This window comes from Schistocerca piceifrons, chromosome 1 (genome assembly GCF_021461385.2).
Source record: "Schistocerca piceifrons isolate TAMUIC-IGC-003096 chromosome 1, iqSchPice1.1, whole genome shotgun sequence".
In the NCBI taxonomy this organism is placed as follows: domain Eukaryota; kingdom Metazoa; phylum Arthropoda; class Insecta; order Orthoptera; family Acrididae; genus Schistocerca; species Schistocerca piceifrons.
In genome coordinates, this window is record NC_060138.1 from 1,212,043,012 (window position 1) to 1,212,056,094 (window position 13,083).

Here is a 13,083-nt window from a genome sequence, read left to right on the forward strand (position 1 = left end):
GCAGGTATGATATACTGGGGAAGCATATCGCAGAAACGCTGGCCAACCACACTGCACGTCTTTGGTCGTTGAGAGCCCACCAGTTCAGAAAAGAATGGGCCAATGGTGAACGTAACCGTTAAGCCAAACCGTACGGTGACACGTTCCCCATACATACGAAATTCATGCACAGAGACTGGAGGTGAAGAACCACTTACTCGGCTGTTCTGAGTATTCACCTCATTTGTCTGAGAAAAATGAGCTTTGTCTATCATTAGAATGGTCCAGAGCCAGGTGTCATCAATTTCCGTTCTAGCGAGAAAGTGGAGAGCGAAGTCAACGCGTTGCTGTCCATTCTGCAGTGCAAGCTGCTGTACAATATGGATCTCGTACGGATGTCATGTGAGAATGGTTCGAAGCACTTTCCGTACAGAAGACCACGGGATGTCCAACTGTGATGCCACAGCACGCGCACTGTCTGACGACCGGGAATTGTGCGCAGAGATGTTATCAACCACCTGTGTGGAACCAATCGTCGGCCTCTTCCCGGAGCGACGCCCAGTTCTCCAGTTGATTCCAACTTCTTCATCACGCTCTGCACAACTGCTGGAGAAAGAGGACCCTTCCGTAATCCTTTCAGCTGCGATATTCTCGAAGTGCAACTGCAGCCTTACTCTTCTCATGATAACCGAGCTTCACCACGATCGCCCTGCCCCTTTTGTCCAAGCTCATGTTGATACGTCAACAAGTGCACCGCTACTCGTCAGGTGTGTGACTATGAATAACGATGACAGATCACATCACCTGGTGGCCTTTGTTGGACCTGGATGGTGGTGCTGGGACCCGTGGAAATCATGCATCGTACTTTAAGAATATTATTATAGGATTCAAATAAATAATAAGCTGTTAATTATAGTAGGTCATAAATTTAACCTATTTTAAGACATACAAATATATTTTAAATAGCGTTAGCATTTAGTAAACGTAAATAGGCGTTAGTGTTCTAGATTTAAGTCGAAATGAGCGTGCAGGCCAGTCTATGCACCGAATATCCTCTCGTTCCTGGAATTCCTCCACTTGTGCAGTTCGAATGCGTCTACCATAAAAATGTCGTTCCTCGTTGCACCTCTGAATAGATGCACGTGGGGAAACAGTACAGCGTCCCAATAACGGTGACGTTGAGTGTACCACTTTCAAAAACATGGAGGTCAGTACGCACATGAAACATTATTGCTCGCCACGCCATAACACAGACCACAAATCTCATATTCGACAATGTTTCTGGGCCCATCACATGTTCCCGCCTCTCGCCATATGAGCGTACGACCAAAATCACTACTCAGGCCGAATCTGCTGTCGCCAGAAAATAGCACACGACCCCACTTCTCGTTTCTGCAGTCCCTGTGCTCTTGGAAACGTCGCAAACGGTGCCACCAGTGTGTGGTTGTCAATGGTGCACAACGTACTGGTCGTCGGGAGAAAAGACCGTCCCTCTGTCGCCCTGCTTCTGTGGGCTGTGAGACTGCGTGCCTGGCAGTCATGTTAAATTGGTCGAAACTGCTCGCACGAAGAGATTTAGCTATTCGTATTTCCCGCACGCTATTCGAGAGCAGAACGGAGCAATGGAGAAATAACTTTATGGTGGTTCGATGAAACCTCTAATAGGCGCTTAATTGTGAATTGCAGATAATAATATAGATAAAGGTGTAACTGTATCGTACTTCTCTACATCTACATCTACATGATTACTCTGCAATCCACATTTAAGTGCTTGGGAGATGGTTCATCGAACCACAATCATACTATCTCTCTACCATTCCAATCAAGAACAGCGCGTGGGATAAACGAACATCTAAACCTTTCTGTTCGAGCTCTGATTTCTCTTATTTTATTTTGATGATCATTCCTACCTATGTCGATTGGGCTCAACATAATATTTTCGCATTCGGAAGAGAAAGTTGGTGACTGAAATTTCGTAAATAGATCTCGCCGCGACGAAAAACGTCTTTGCTTTAATGACTTCCATCCCAACCTGCGTGTCATATCTGCCTTTCGATGTCCTCTGTCAATCTCACCTGGTAAGGATCCCACACCGCGCAGCAATATTCTAACAGAGGACGAACGAGTGTGGTGTAAGCTGTCTCTTTAGTGGACTTGTTGCATCTTATAAATGTCTTACCAATGAAACACAACCTTTGGCTCGCCTTCCCCACAATATTATCTATGTGGTCTTTCCAACTGAAGTTGTTCGAAATTTTAACACCCAGGTACTTAGTTGAATTGACAGCCTTGAGAATTGTACTATTTATCGAGTAATCGAATCCAAGGGATTTCTTTTGGAACTCATGTGGATCACCTCACACTTTTCGTTATTTAGCGTGAACTGCCACCTGCTACACCATACAGCAATCTTTTCTAAATCGCTTTGCAACTGATACAGGTCTTCGGATGACCTTACTAGACGGTAAATTACAGCATCATCGGCGAACAACTTAAGAGAACTGCTCAGATTGTCACACAGGTCATTTACATAGATCAGGAACAGCAGAGGTTCCAGGACGCTTCCCTGGGGAACACCTAATATCACTTCAGTTTTACTCGATGATTTGCCGTCTATTACTACGAACTGCGACCTTCCTGACAGGAAATCACGAATCGAGGCCCGCAGCTTGATTAGAAGTCGCTTGTGAGGAACGGTGTCAAAAGCTTTCCGGAAATCTAGAAATACGGAATTCTTCTCTAATAACCGTTAAACATTAATTTAATTATTTATTTACCCTTAGCAATGCACGATTTTTTTACATGAAGTACAGTTATCTTGAATCGTTCCACAATTTTTACGTGGTACCTTCCATCTATACCTCTTCTATACCTGTCTGTAAATATATTCTCAGCTAGTAATTATAATGACGTATTAACGCTTCTTATGTTTTCTGTGCTAGTAAGATTACTTTGGTAAATATATCTAATGAATTATACATTAAGCAATTGATAACTAAGAAAGGGGTCTTTTCGGTGAAATAAGTTCATACCGTTTCCAAAGGAGGGGCTCGAGTATGTCTTTGAAGTGATGTTTCTCATTTGTCTCCCTTCCTTCTCATTTCAGTTCCCTCGATATCTTCAATCAACGTTCCACTGTTGTGTTAGGATGTACATATCTTAGAAATGTATTGGTGCGAATAACTATCTGTACCGAACCAGTAATGGCGGATATCTTATTTTTCTTAACATTAATCTCTCTCTTATGTTATTAAGAGATTACCAAGTGAAAAGTGGGTGGAAGCTGTTTTATAAACCGCAATAACAGGCTTGGGCGAAATTTGAATAGCCGGCATTGGGCCATTTCAACGAGATAACTACATATTTTCGTAACTATTTAGAAAGTTGCCTTCATTTAATTGAACTTATGCTGACAGCCGACTGCGGAGTAAATTATGAGAGTTGAAACATTGCAGATTCATACAGGTGCGAAAAAACGAAACCAAGCCAGTTATTCAGATAGTGTTATTTTGTGTCCTAGCATCTTTAAATCCGTAGACATTTCCTCAGTTTAACTCGCCTACTCCTTATGAAGGAGAGTTAAATACTGACTCACAATATAATCAATAGCATCACAGTTTCATAAACAGTAAATGCTGTAAGACTCTAATACTACTTTACACAAACAAAGAAAAAATTTTGATGTTATATCACCTATAAAATTTTATTAAGTGTTAAGCAAATGTTTTGTCAATATACAAAACATTGAATTTAGTAACATCAATTTACATGACTAACCCTAAAGTGTTAGAAAGCCGAAAACGTTTTGACGTCTTTTCAGTAACACCGGACGGTCCACTGCACAATTTTCCTCAGTTCCACTGCTTGCTGGATATGCGAAAGTTCACCTCTTACGTAATTGTTCGGATTTAATTTCTTCCTTTACCAGTTCCCAATAACCTCATAAAAGACAAACAACGAACAGGTGAGAAACAGTTAAGAAAATCACCCTTTTTCCGTTAATATCATTTTTTTCGATTTACACCGAAGTCGAAGCTGAGCAGCGAAAGATTTGTTCTCTTCTTCAACAGCGTTTGGTGCTAACATTTAGCCGTTTTCGATCTCGACAGGCTGCTGCTGTTAGAGTCTTCCGGTCTTCCATTGCTTCCTGTCTGTATTCTTCCCATTCCAACGCTGGTTTCTCCTCTTTCTTCCGCGCGGCTTCCACGTTGAAATCTTCCTCGGCGCAAATTTTGATTAATCTTCGAACGTACCGGTACCAGTGAATGTCTGTATTCTTCAAAGATTTTGCTGTGGAGCACGTTATCTCTATTGGTCTCCACACTTTATTTCGAAATCTATCTTGTCCCGTTACCTGCAGACGTCTTCTCAAATAGTCCTTTTAAAGTGTTCTAATTATCTCAATAACATTCCCCGATTCAGACCACATCTCTGCCCCTTACAGAACTATGTTCTCCACCATAATGCAAAATTTTCTTTCATAGCGTCCTGCCGAATATCATTTTTTCGCTATATGTCATGGAAAGATTTAGGAACTCTCTTCCCCGTTGTTGTGAACTGTATCATTTTCACACGACCAGAAATTTGCAGTTTCTGCAGGATTTCAATTCTCCTTCCCCATGAAAAAGTTTTATCTCCGATTTAGGCGGTAGCCCTGGCGACCGTGTGGCAGAACGACCACCTTCTCGCCCAGTCTTTCCGCCCAGCAACGGCGGCAGCCGCGTCTGCGGCGAGCTGGAGAAGGCACCTCCCCCTTACTGGAAGCGCCACCGGCTGTGGCGGAGTGCACCACGGCGACCGTCGAGACAGCAGTCGCGTCATCCACCTGCACAGGAAACGAATACTCACATTGAAATGCGTAAAAGTGGACTGTTCACGAATATGAAATTTTATGTGTGTACAGCATAAAGAGCGTTTCGGAAAAAGTTGATATTGGTCGAACACTGTCTTTGCAGTAGGACGCTACCGAATATCTACTTCAGATTAGCAGTGAGAGCTCATCCAGGAGCGAAAGTTTGTATTTAGAATAAAATACGCAAATCTTCTGTTATTAGTACCAGTTGATTAGACACTATTAATGTCTCCAGATGTTGACAACTGTCTCGTAGTTCGGGATTGTTGTGTGGATTATCATGCATTTCACTGCACTCGGAGATACTGGCCATTTAGTTCCCAGTGCGAAGTAGCGTGCAAGAGATTGTTTCGCAGTTCAGAACGGAATCGGAGGAGGAGGAACAGCAGTAGATTAGTGTTTAACGTCCCGTCGGTAACGAGGTCATTAGAGGCTGAGCGCAAGCTATGATTAGAGAAGGATGCAGAAGGAAAGCGGCCGTGCCATTTCGGAGGAACCACCCCAGCATTTTCTTAAGCGATTTAGAGAAATCACGGACAACCCAATGCGGGACGGCCGAAAAGGGGTTTGATGCGTCTTCCTCCCGAAAGGGAGTCCAGTGTGCTGACCAATGCGCTCCTCCGTTCTTTAGAACCGAATCATTAACGGTCAAGTGATGCTGACCCTGTCTGAGTGATGAGTGATGTTCAAAATATTCAAATGTGTGTGAAATCTAATGGGACTTAACTTCTAAGGTCATCAGTCCCTAAGCTTACACACTTCTCAACCTAAATTATCCCGAGGACAAACACTCACACCCATGCCCGAGGGAGGACTCGAACCTCCGCCGGGACCAGCCGCACAGTCCATGACTTCGAGCGCTCGGATAATGTGATGAGTGATCAACATTGTGTATAGTCTGTTACTTCGTAGGCGAATAGCGCAAGGTCTGTTTCAAATTGGTGCTGTTTCTGAGAAAGGAATGCAATGTCGGTCAGCCTTTGATCTCCTTTAAATACTTGTAAGTGGTCGACTTCGATACTTTTTCCTGTTTTGTTTTAATTCGTTACATTGCATGGACACTGTCATCGAAAACTACTTCGTCATACAATGAGGTACTTCCAAAATCGCTTAAAATGGAAGAAATAAATCCCGTGGAAGCTTTTGAAATGTGGTGTTACAGAAAAATGCTAAAGATTGGATGGGTAGATCACGTAACTAATGAGCAGGTATTGAATTAGGGAGAAACCAAATTTGTTGCACAACCTGTCCAGGATAACTGATCGGTAGGTAGGAGGACACTTCCTGAGAAATTAAGGGATCGCCAATTCAGCACCAGAGTCGAGCGTGCGTGATTGGGGGGGGTAGGTAAAAGTCGTAGAGGAGACCAAGAGACCAATATGACTCGCAGATTCAGAAAGATGTAGGTTTCTGTAGTTACTTGGAGATGAAGGGTTTTGCACAGGATAGTGTGGCAAGGAGAGCTCCATCAAACCAGTCTTCGGACTGAAAACCACAACAACAACAAATATCGAAATAGTAAAACCCCGTAACTTTAAGATGACATTAATATTATTAATACATTGCAGTGCAAGGTTCCAAACCACTACGAAGAACTTCTATAATGAATAAAACCAATGTTCCACAAATTGCGCTTTCAAGCAAGGGATGTGAATGTGAAGTTGTTGGCCCTCTTCCTTTTTCTAATTTGTGCTCTAAGCCACTGAAATTAATTGCTCTAGGACAATGCATACAATTCCGGACAACTGTTAAAGAAGCATTGAGTAAGTGGAAGAATTTCCTCCGTTATGCATTGGTGGACTGCATCATGAATGAATCAGTCCGTCCTACTAACTGTAAATTTCATGAGGTTTTACATGTGCATACTGATGGTATCGGCTCCTTACATGCACATGATATAAGGAAAAATGTCATCCGCAAAATTCCGAACACAGGAAGGGTAAATAGTCCGCCCGACTACCCCCATGGTCTAACGCGCTGCTTGGCTCAAATGGTTCAAATGGCTCTGAGCACTATGGGACTCAACTGCTGTGGTCATCAGTCCCCTAGAACTTAGAACTACTTAAACCTAACTAACCTAAAGACATCACACACATCCATGCCCGAGGCAGGATTCGAACCTGCGACCGTAGCGGTGTCGCGGTTCCAGACTGTAGTGCCTAGAACCGCTCGGCCACTCCGGCCGGCGACGTAAGACATTCTAAATTCTGAGAGAGATAAGAATAAATCATAATCCAAAATTTGAAGACGAAGCTTCAAGGTCCCGGGTTAGAGTGTAAGAAAGGACGCAGTCTTTCAACCCTACTTTTCAATCATTACAGCACAGAAGAAATGATATAAATTAAAGAAAGGTTCAAAAGTTGGTCTAAAATTCAAGGTTAAGGGATATGAATAATAAATAATATTCGCTCATGACAATGCTATACTAAGAGAAAGTGAAGAAGGAGAACAGATTTGTTGCATGGAATGTACAGTCTAATGAGGACAGAACGTGGATTCAGAGTAAACCAAACAATGAGAAAAATAATGAGAAGTGGAAAAATGAAAATACCAAGAAGCTTGATGTCAAAATTCGTGATTAAGACGTAGGCGAATTTAGGGGGTTCTGATAGTTTGAAAGGGAAATAACCCAAGATGGAAGACTCTAGGAAGACATAGAAACCGAAGTAGCACAGTCAAAGAGGGAAAATTTGGCCAAGTGAAGTCTACTGGTATGAAACAAAAAGAATGTTCGTTCGGAGCACATCATAGTCGTGGTAGTGAATCAAACACCGTCCGAAAACGGGAACGGAAAAGAAGTGATGCCTTTTACATGTGGTGCTGAAGAAGAAAGATAAGAGTTAGGTGTCTGATAAAATAAGAAATACGCAAAGAAACGAGCATATCGAAAACAATGAAAAGAAGGGACAGAATGACGGACATGGGTTAATATATCAGCAAATAACCTTTGTGGTAGTAGAGGGAGGTGTAGAGGGTAAAAACTTTTGGTGAGGACAGAAGATGGGGCATATTCAGCATAAAATTTTGGCCATAGGAGGCATATCCTGCGTCTTCATGAATAGCTTACGGCAAGTTGGGGAATTCGTCGATCGCCGCACCAAAGCAGCCAGTAGACCATTACGTCAGATCTGTAGAACACGCTTGGGACGTGTTGCAACGTGCAGCAAACCGTTTGAAGGTACTGTATTCAAACACTATATGACGTCTGGATGACCAATTTTGAAGACTGCAGGAGGTTTGTGCAGGTATAATACGACCATCCTCAGGACAGCATGCCTAGGATGTCCCAAGCAAGGTAAAATAGACAGGGTTCAGCTACGCAATGGAGACTTTTACTCAAAAGCACATTTGATTTCAGTGATACAAATATAAAACACTTGGTTTGGTTCTCTTCTAGATTTTATCTCACGTTAAATCTTTTGTTTTAGATTTAGAAACTGTATTCCTTTAGTCCCTGCTACCCAGCAGTACAAGACAATACACACTCAGAAATAAAGAACTGGTGCCAAATTTCTCTCTTAAATTTGTACCCTGTCCTAAAAGAAACTTCCATAATTGTCTCATGACTTTGCCACATTAAAATGTTGCGTCAACAAGATGGTCCCGACAGTGTCATTGAACTGTACTTCCATGGATACTTTGTTAACGCTAGTATGTTTACGAGGGCTACCAACGCTCATTTCGAATAACGTGGACGTGACCCAAGCGATAGGCACTCACTGTACATATGAGATAGAAGAACAGCTTACTCCCCGACGTGCACAAATTCAGAGTTTGAATTTGACTGCCCTAACTTCCCGTGCACCTTCAATACTTTGGCCCCCCCTGGTAATCACAGTGTCGTCTTACCTTCCCCATGGTGCGCTCCTCCTGCTGTAGCCAAGGACTGACGTCTGCAGCATCAGCTGACATCAGCGTCTTCTGCGGCTCTTCTGACCTCGGAGGACCACCTTCCTCTTGACCGGGGCCCAAACGGAACCGCATCCACACCACGTTGAAGTCCTGTGGGAGTTTTGTTTTCGTCGTCATGTTTTCATTTATTGTTTTTACTTTATTTCTTTAACCGGTATTTAACCAAAATCTAAGACACTCATATATTCCAGTACAAGATACTGTTATTTTACAATTATGTATCTAGAGTCATGTAGTTTTCTCAGAGGGTACCAAAAACTCCGACTTCCTGTGTAAGACATATACCAGGTTTATGGCAATGCGGACGTGAAGTACTTAACGGCAACCATAGCCAACACGAAGTTTTAAAAGCCGTGTATTCTGACTTGCTAATATTAACTATCGACACAGTACTCATGTCATTCTACGATTAGGCTCAATTGCGTCCATTTATACGTCGTGGCTTGGAGAGGAAACCGAAACACGAATCATCTGTGTTACGATTTACAGTTTAGTTCGGACTGGGGGGTCAATGGCCACACCATGGCGGAGGTCACACGGCAGGATGTGCTGCTGTGCCGAAGAAACTAATCAGCAAGGGAACCTGCAGTCATTAGTCCACGAAGTAACAAAAACACTCACTCTCGCGTAAATGGGTCCATTGCCTGTAAATATATCTTTCCAGGACTACTACATGTGCTTGATATGTATTCTGTCCACAAAGCAAAATGATAACAAAAATAAATGGTAATTCTGTTTAGCTATTTAACGTGCCTAACTCCCCCCTCCTCAAGATTTATCCGTTTAGCCGGCAATAAATTCTGACCATGTTTCAGGAAGAGCGGATGTAATTACTGCTGTGTTGCATCACAATTGAGAGGAAACTAACACAGACAGTGAATAACGGGCTTCAAGTTAAAGATGTGTGGCTACTTGACAATTACGTGCGTAAACAGCTAGTCTTCCTTCACGCATTCATTTCATAGTCCATCTGGAGCTAAGATGAAATCTAACAGGAGTGGGAGAATGTTGTAGGAATGGTAAAATCGAAGCTTGGAGAGTAATATCAACGCCAGAGGCGATTTCCATCAAGTCCGACACCTCCCCCTCCTCCCCGTGCCGTCACAGAGCGAATACAGTAAAAATGCTGACTCCGCCCACAGACCATGGATAGCGTCCAATCGCCGGGTAATCCTCAGCCATTGACGTCACTGAATGCGGTACGGAGGGGCGTGGGATCAGTGTACCGTCCTCCAGGTCATTGTCAGTTTTCATGTCTTGGAGCCGTCACTTGTCAGTCACAGTAGTTCCTCGATTTGTCTCAGGAGGCTGAGTAACTCGTTCACGTCCTGCCACAAGGAAAATAGTCGTAATTACTGCAAACTGAAGCGAAGTTTTCTGTGTGGCACTCACATCTGCTGACCCACTAGCCGCGGTGATAGTAACAAAGTAAAACGAGGTTCTAGCCCGCTACAGAAGATAATTTTAGAGCTATCAGTAAGTGATGGATCGCTTTTAGCTTCCAGTACCTGTGAGAACCTTTGAAAATACAGAAATTCTTGCGTTAATCTGTAATGTGATGTGTTAATTAATGACCAATAGGGTTATATAGAATCTGTTTTCCGCTAAGCCTCAGTGTTATGTTCTGCACACTCCTCGACGCTGCTCACCTGTGGGTCCAATGGTACTGGGTCTGCGTCGTCGTCGCAGACCGCTACGACACGAAGATCTTCGGTGTCTGTCTCCCGCCCACAAGGGAGACAGAAAAAGGCGAGGACTCTGCGGAACATCTGCGAAGATGAAAGAAGTGTATACATGTATGAAGAGTGGTCCTACATTCATAAATTAGCCGAGCAGAATGCCTGCGGCACAGATGTGGATTGTGAGGCAATTTCAAAGTTTGAGATGGGTGCTGCGGCTGCGTTTTACGACAAATTCCTCGCCTCATCAACATGCTACCGAAAGCTCTGAAAAGTAAGGAATTTCTGGCAATGTATGATTTACGCCGACATTCATATTTCCGTACAAAACCTATGCCTTGAGCACAGAGCAAATCAACAGCTCTTACTACCAATTTTATACGTATTTACTCAATATGGAAATATGTACATCAAACAGTGAGTTTTTGCAACCCAATACTGGCGAATAAATGAATAAATGGCAAAACAAACGATTTCACGTAAAGAGAGTTTGGTGCTATCGTTCGTTTAAAAATGTTGTATGAACGATATATTTAACGAGAAACACAAAGGAGTCAAGGATGCATCCTCGTACCTTATTTTTCAGAAAGTAGGTATTCTTCAATTTGAATGATAGATCAGAGGCCGTGGACACTGTAATGGACCGATTGTCGCCATTGCTGTAATTTACTACAAAGATAAAATGGTCAGTCGTCAGCTGCACAGGGAAATCATATTTGGTTCCCTTTACCGGCTTCGAGGCTCAAATCATTGGTGCATCAACGTCAAAATAAGATTAACACTATAGTGTCCTTTGAAACAGAGTCAATAAAACAGAGTGACGTCTCAAAAAAAATGTCATACTTGTCACCAGTGGCAAACAAATAATTGACAAATTTCACATCGTACGTAGTATGCGTGAGAAATGTCAACCACGAAACGGGCGTAATTTCCTTTTTGAACCAACCCTGCGACTTGCTCGTTTGTCGATGATGCTTGGTAAATGGACAGTTTAGAGAGGAGCCTAGGTCAAAAACGCGGGAAATTCTATGTTTAATCAATGCGAAATACACGTTGCAGAAAGCGCAGTTTGTATCATTAGGCACCACCGTCAGTCTTATGACCGGCAACTGCCACCATCCACGGATAGTCCACGGCCGATCGAGAATGTGGTGAGCGTTAAAGAGCAAATAATCGCTAATGCCGAAGATCGGCCGTCGTAATATATTTAAAAAATAAAGTTCAGTGCAGTGTTGCATCAGGTCATGTCTTAATCCATAAAGAGCCAAATTATAAAACTGGGATTCTATTTGAATGTCGTATTGAAACTGAAATATAGTTAGAATTTTCAGTTCAACGTTGATTTGTTCATTGCCAGAAAATGAAAAAAAATTTGATTTTTAATTCTGCTCGAAGTGATTTATGGCTTGGCTTTGGGTGGTTTTTTCCGAAGAATGATTACGAGCTTTACTATAAATATTACTCTTTGACTTTGGTGAATTTTGGGTAACACTCATGTTACAAGACGTACTGCAAATACACCATGCGCAATATCGACAACCACAAGAACAGCTGTCGTCTTTGTCACAAGGAAGAGTATAAATATAAATGCTCCTCGTTTCACTCCTAGCAATTTTGCTTCTTTTCTTGGGCTCGTGCCTAACTACGCATTAGGAAATCGCCAAATACTTATTTCATCTTTCGTTCTTTAATCAGACACTGCAGAACTAACTTGTACCAAAAGTCACAAAATGAGTTAACATCACTAAGATGAAAAATATATATACATATATTTACGTAAAGTGGGATGCGTACCTATATCCTTCGACTCCACATACCGCCACATTATCTATTACGCTCACACTTTGTAATGGAGAATTAATCTCCTTTCCTGGTTATCTTACTATTTCTTGAAGGCTTATGTTGTTGGTGCATTATTAACTCCCATTCAATATTAATGGTGACATGTTTCTGCTAAATTATGAATGGACTGTTTCCTCTAATACAGCAAGTTATAATAAACGTTTGTTTCATTTGTAGATTATTAATGATAATAACTTATTCCCGATAGAGAATTCTTGCATGTGGGAGATAACCGTCGATAAATCATTGTATAACGTTTAAATGCAATTATAATAAATAGTACCAAGAACGTCGTGTTTTCTTAAATCTCTAATACACGTACGTGATGTCCTGTGAGAGGTCCGTATCGAACGCTAACGAAAGTAGACCGCAGTTACTACTGTTTTCGATATTGCGCGTTTGTAGGAAGTGTTCTGAAATGAGTTTTAGTCATGAATTTTGCGCATTCTGTCATATTTATCTAATTTCTCCCCGTCCACTTCTTCTGCTAAGGCACATTTCAATATCTCAAGTCAGAACTTATTAACAATTAGAAACATCGTAGTAGTCTCGGGAATTTATACTAAGGCGCCTATTTGTGTGGCTTATCCGTAACTTGATGACTGCATCTCGAAGCACCCAGGTTTCCACTGGCCAGAAGGTTGAACGAACCTAAGAGCCTGTACAATAGAAGAACCGCCTCAACAGGGAACTATGTCGGTTTTTGTTCGTTACGGAAAAGAAAGGATTCATTTCAGTTAGACTTGTCAGTAAGCATCAATTATGATATGTAAATGCACTACCGTCAGTCTGTCGGCAAATGACCCCAAAACAAAACCG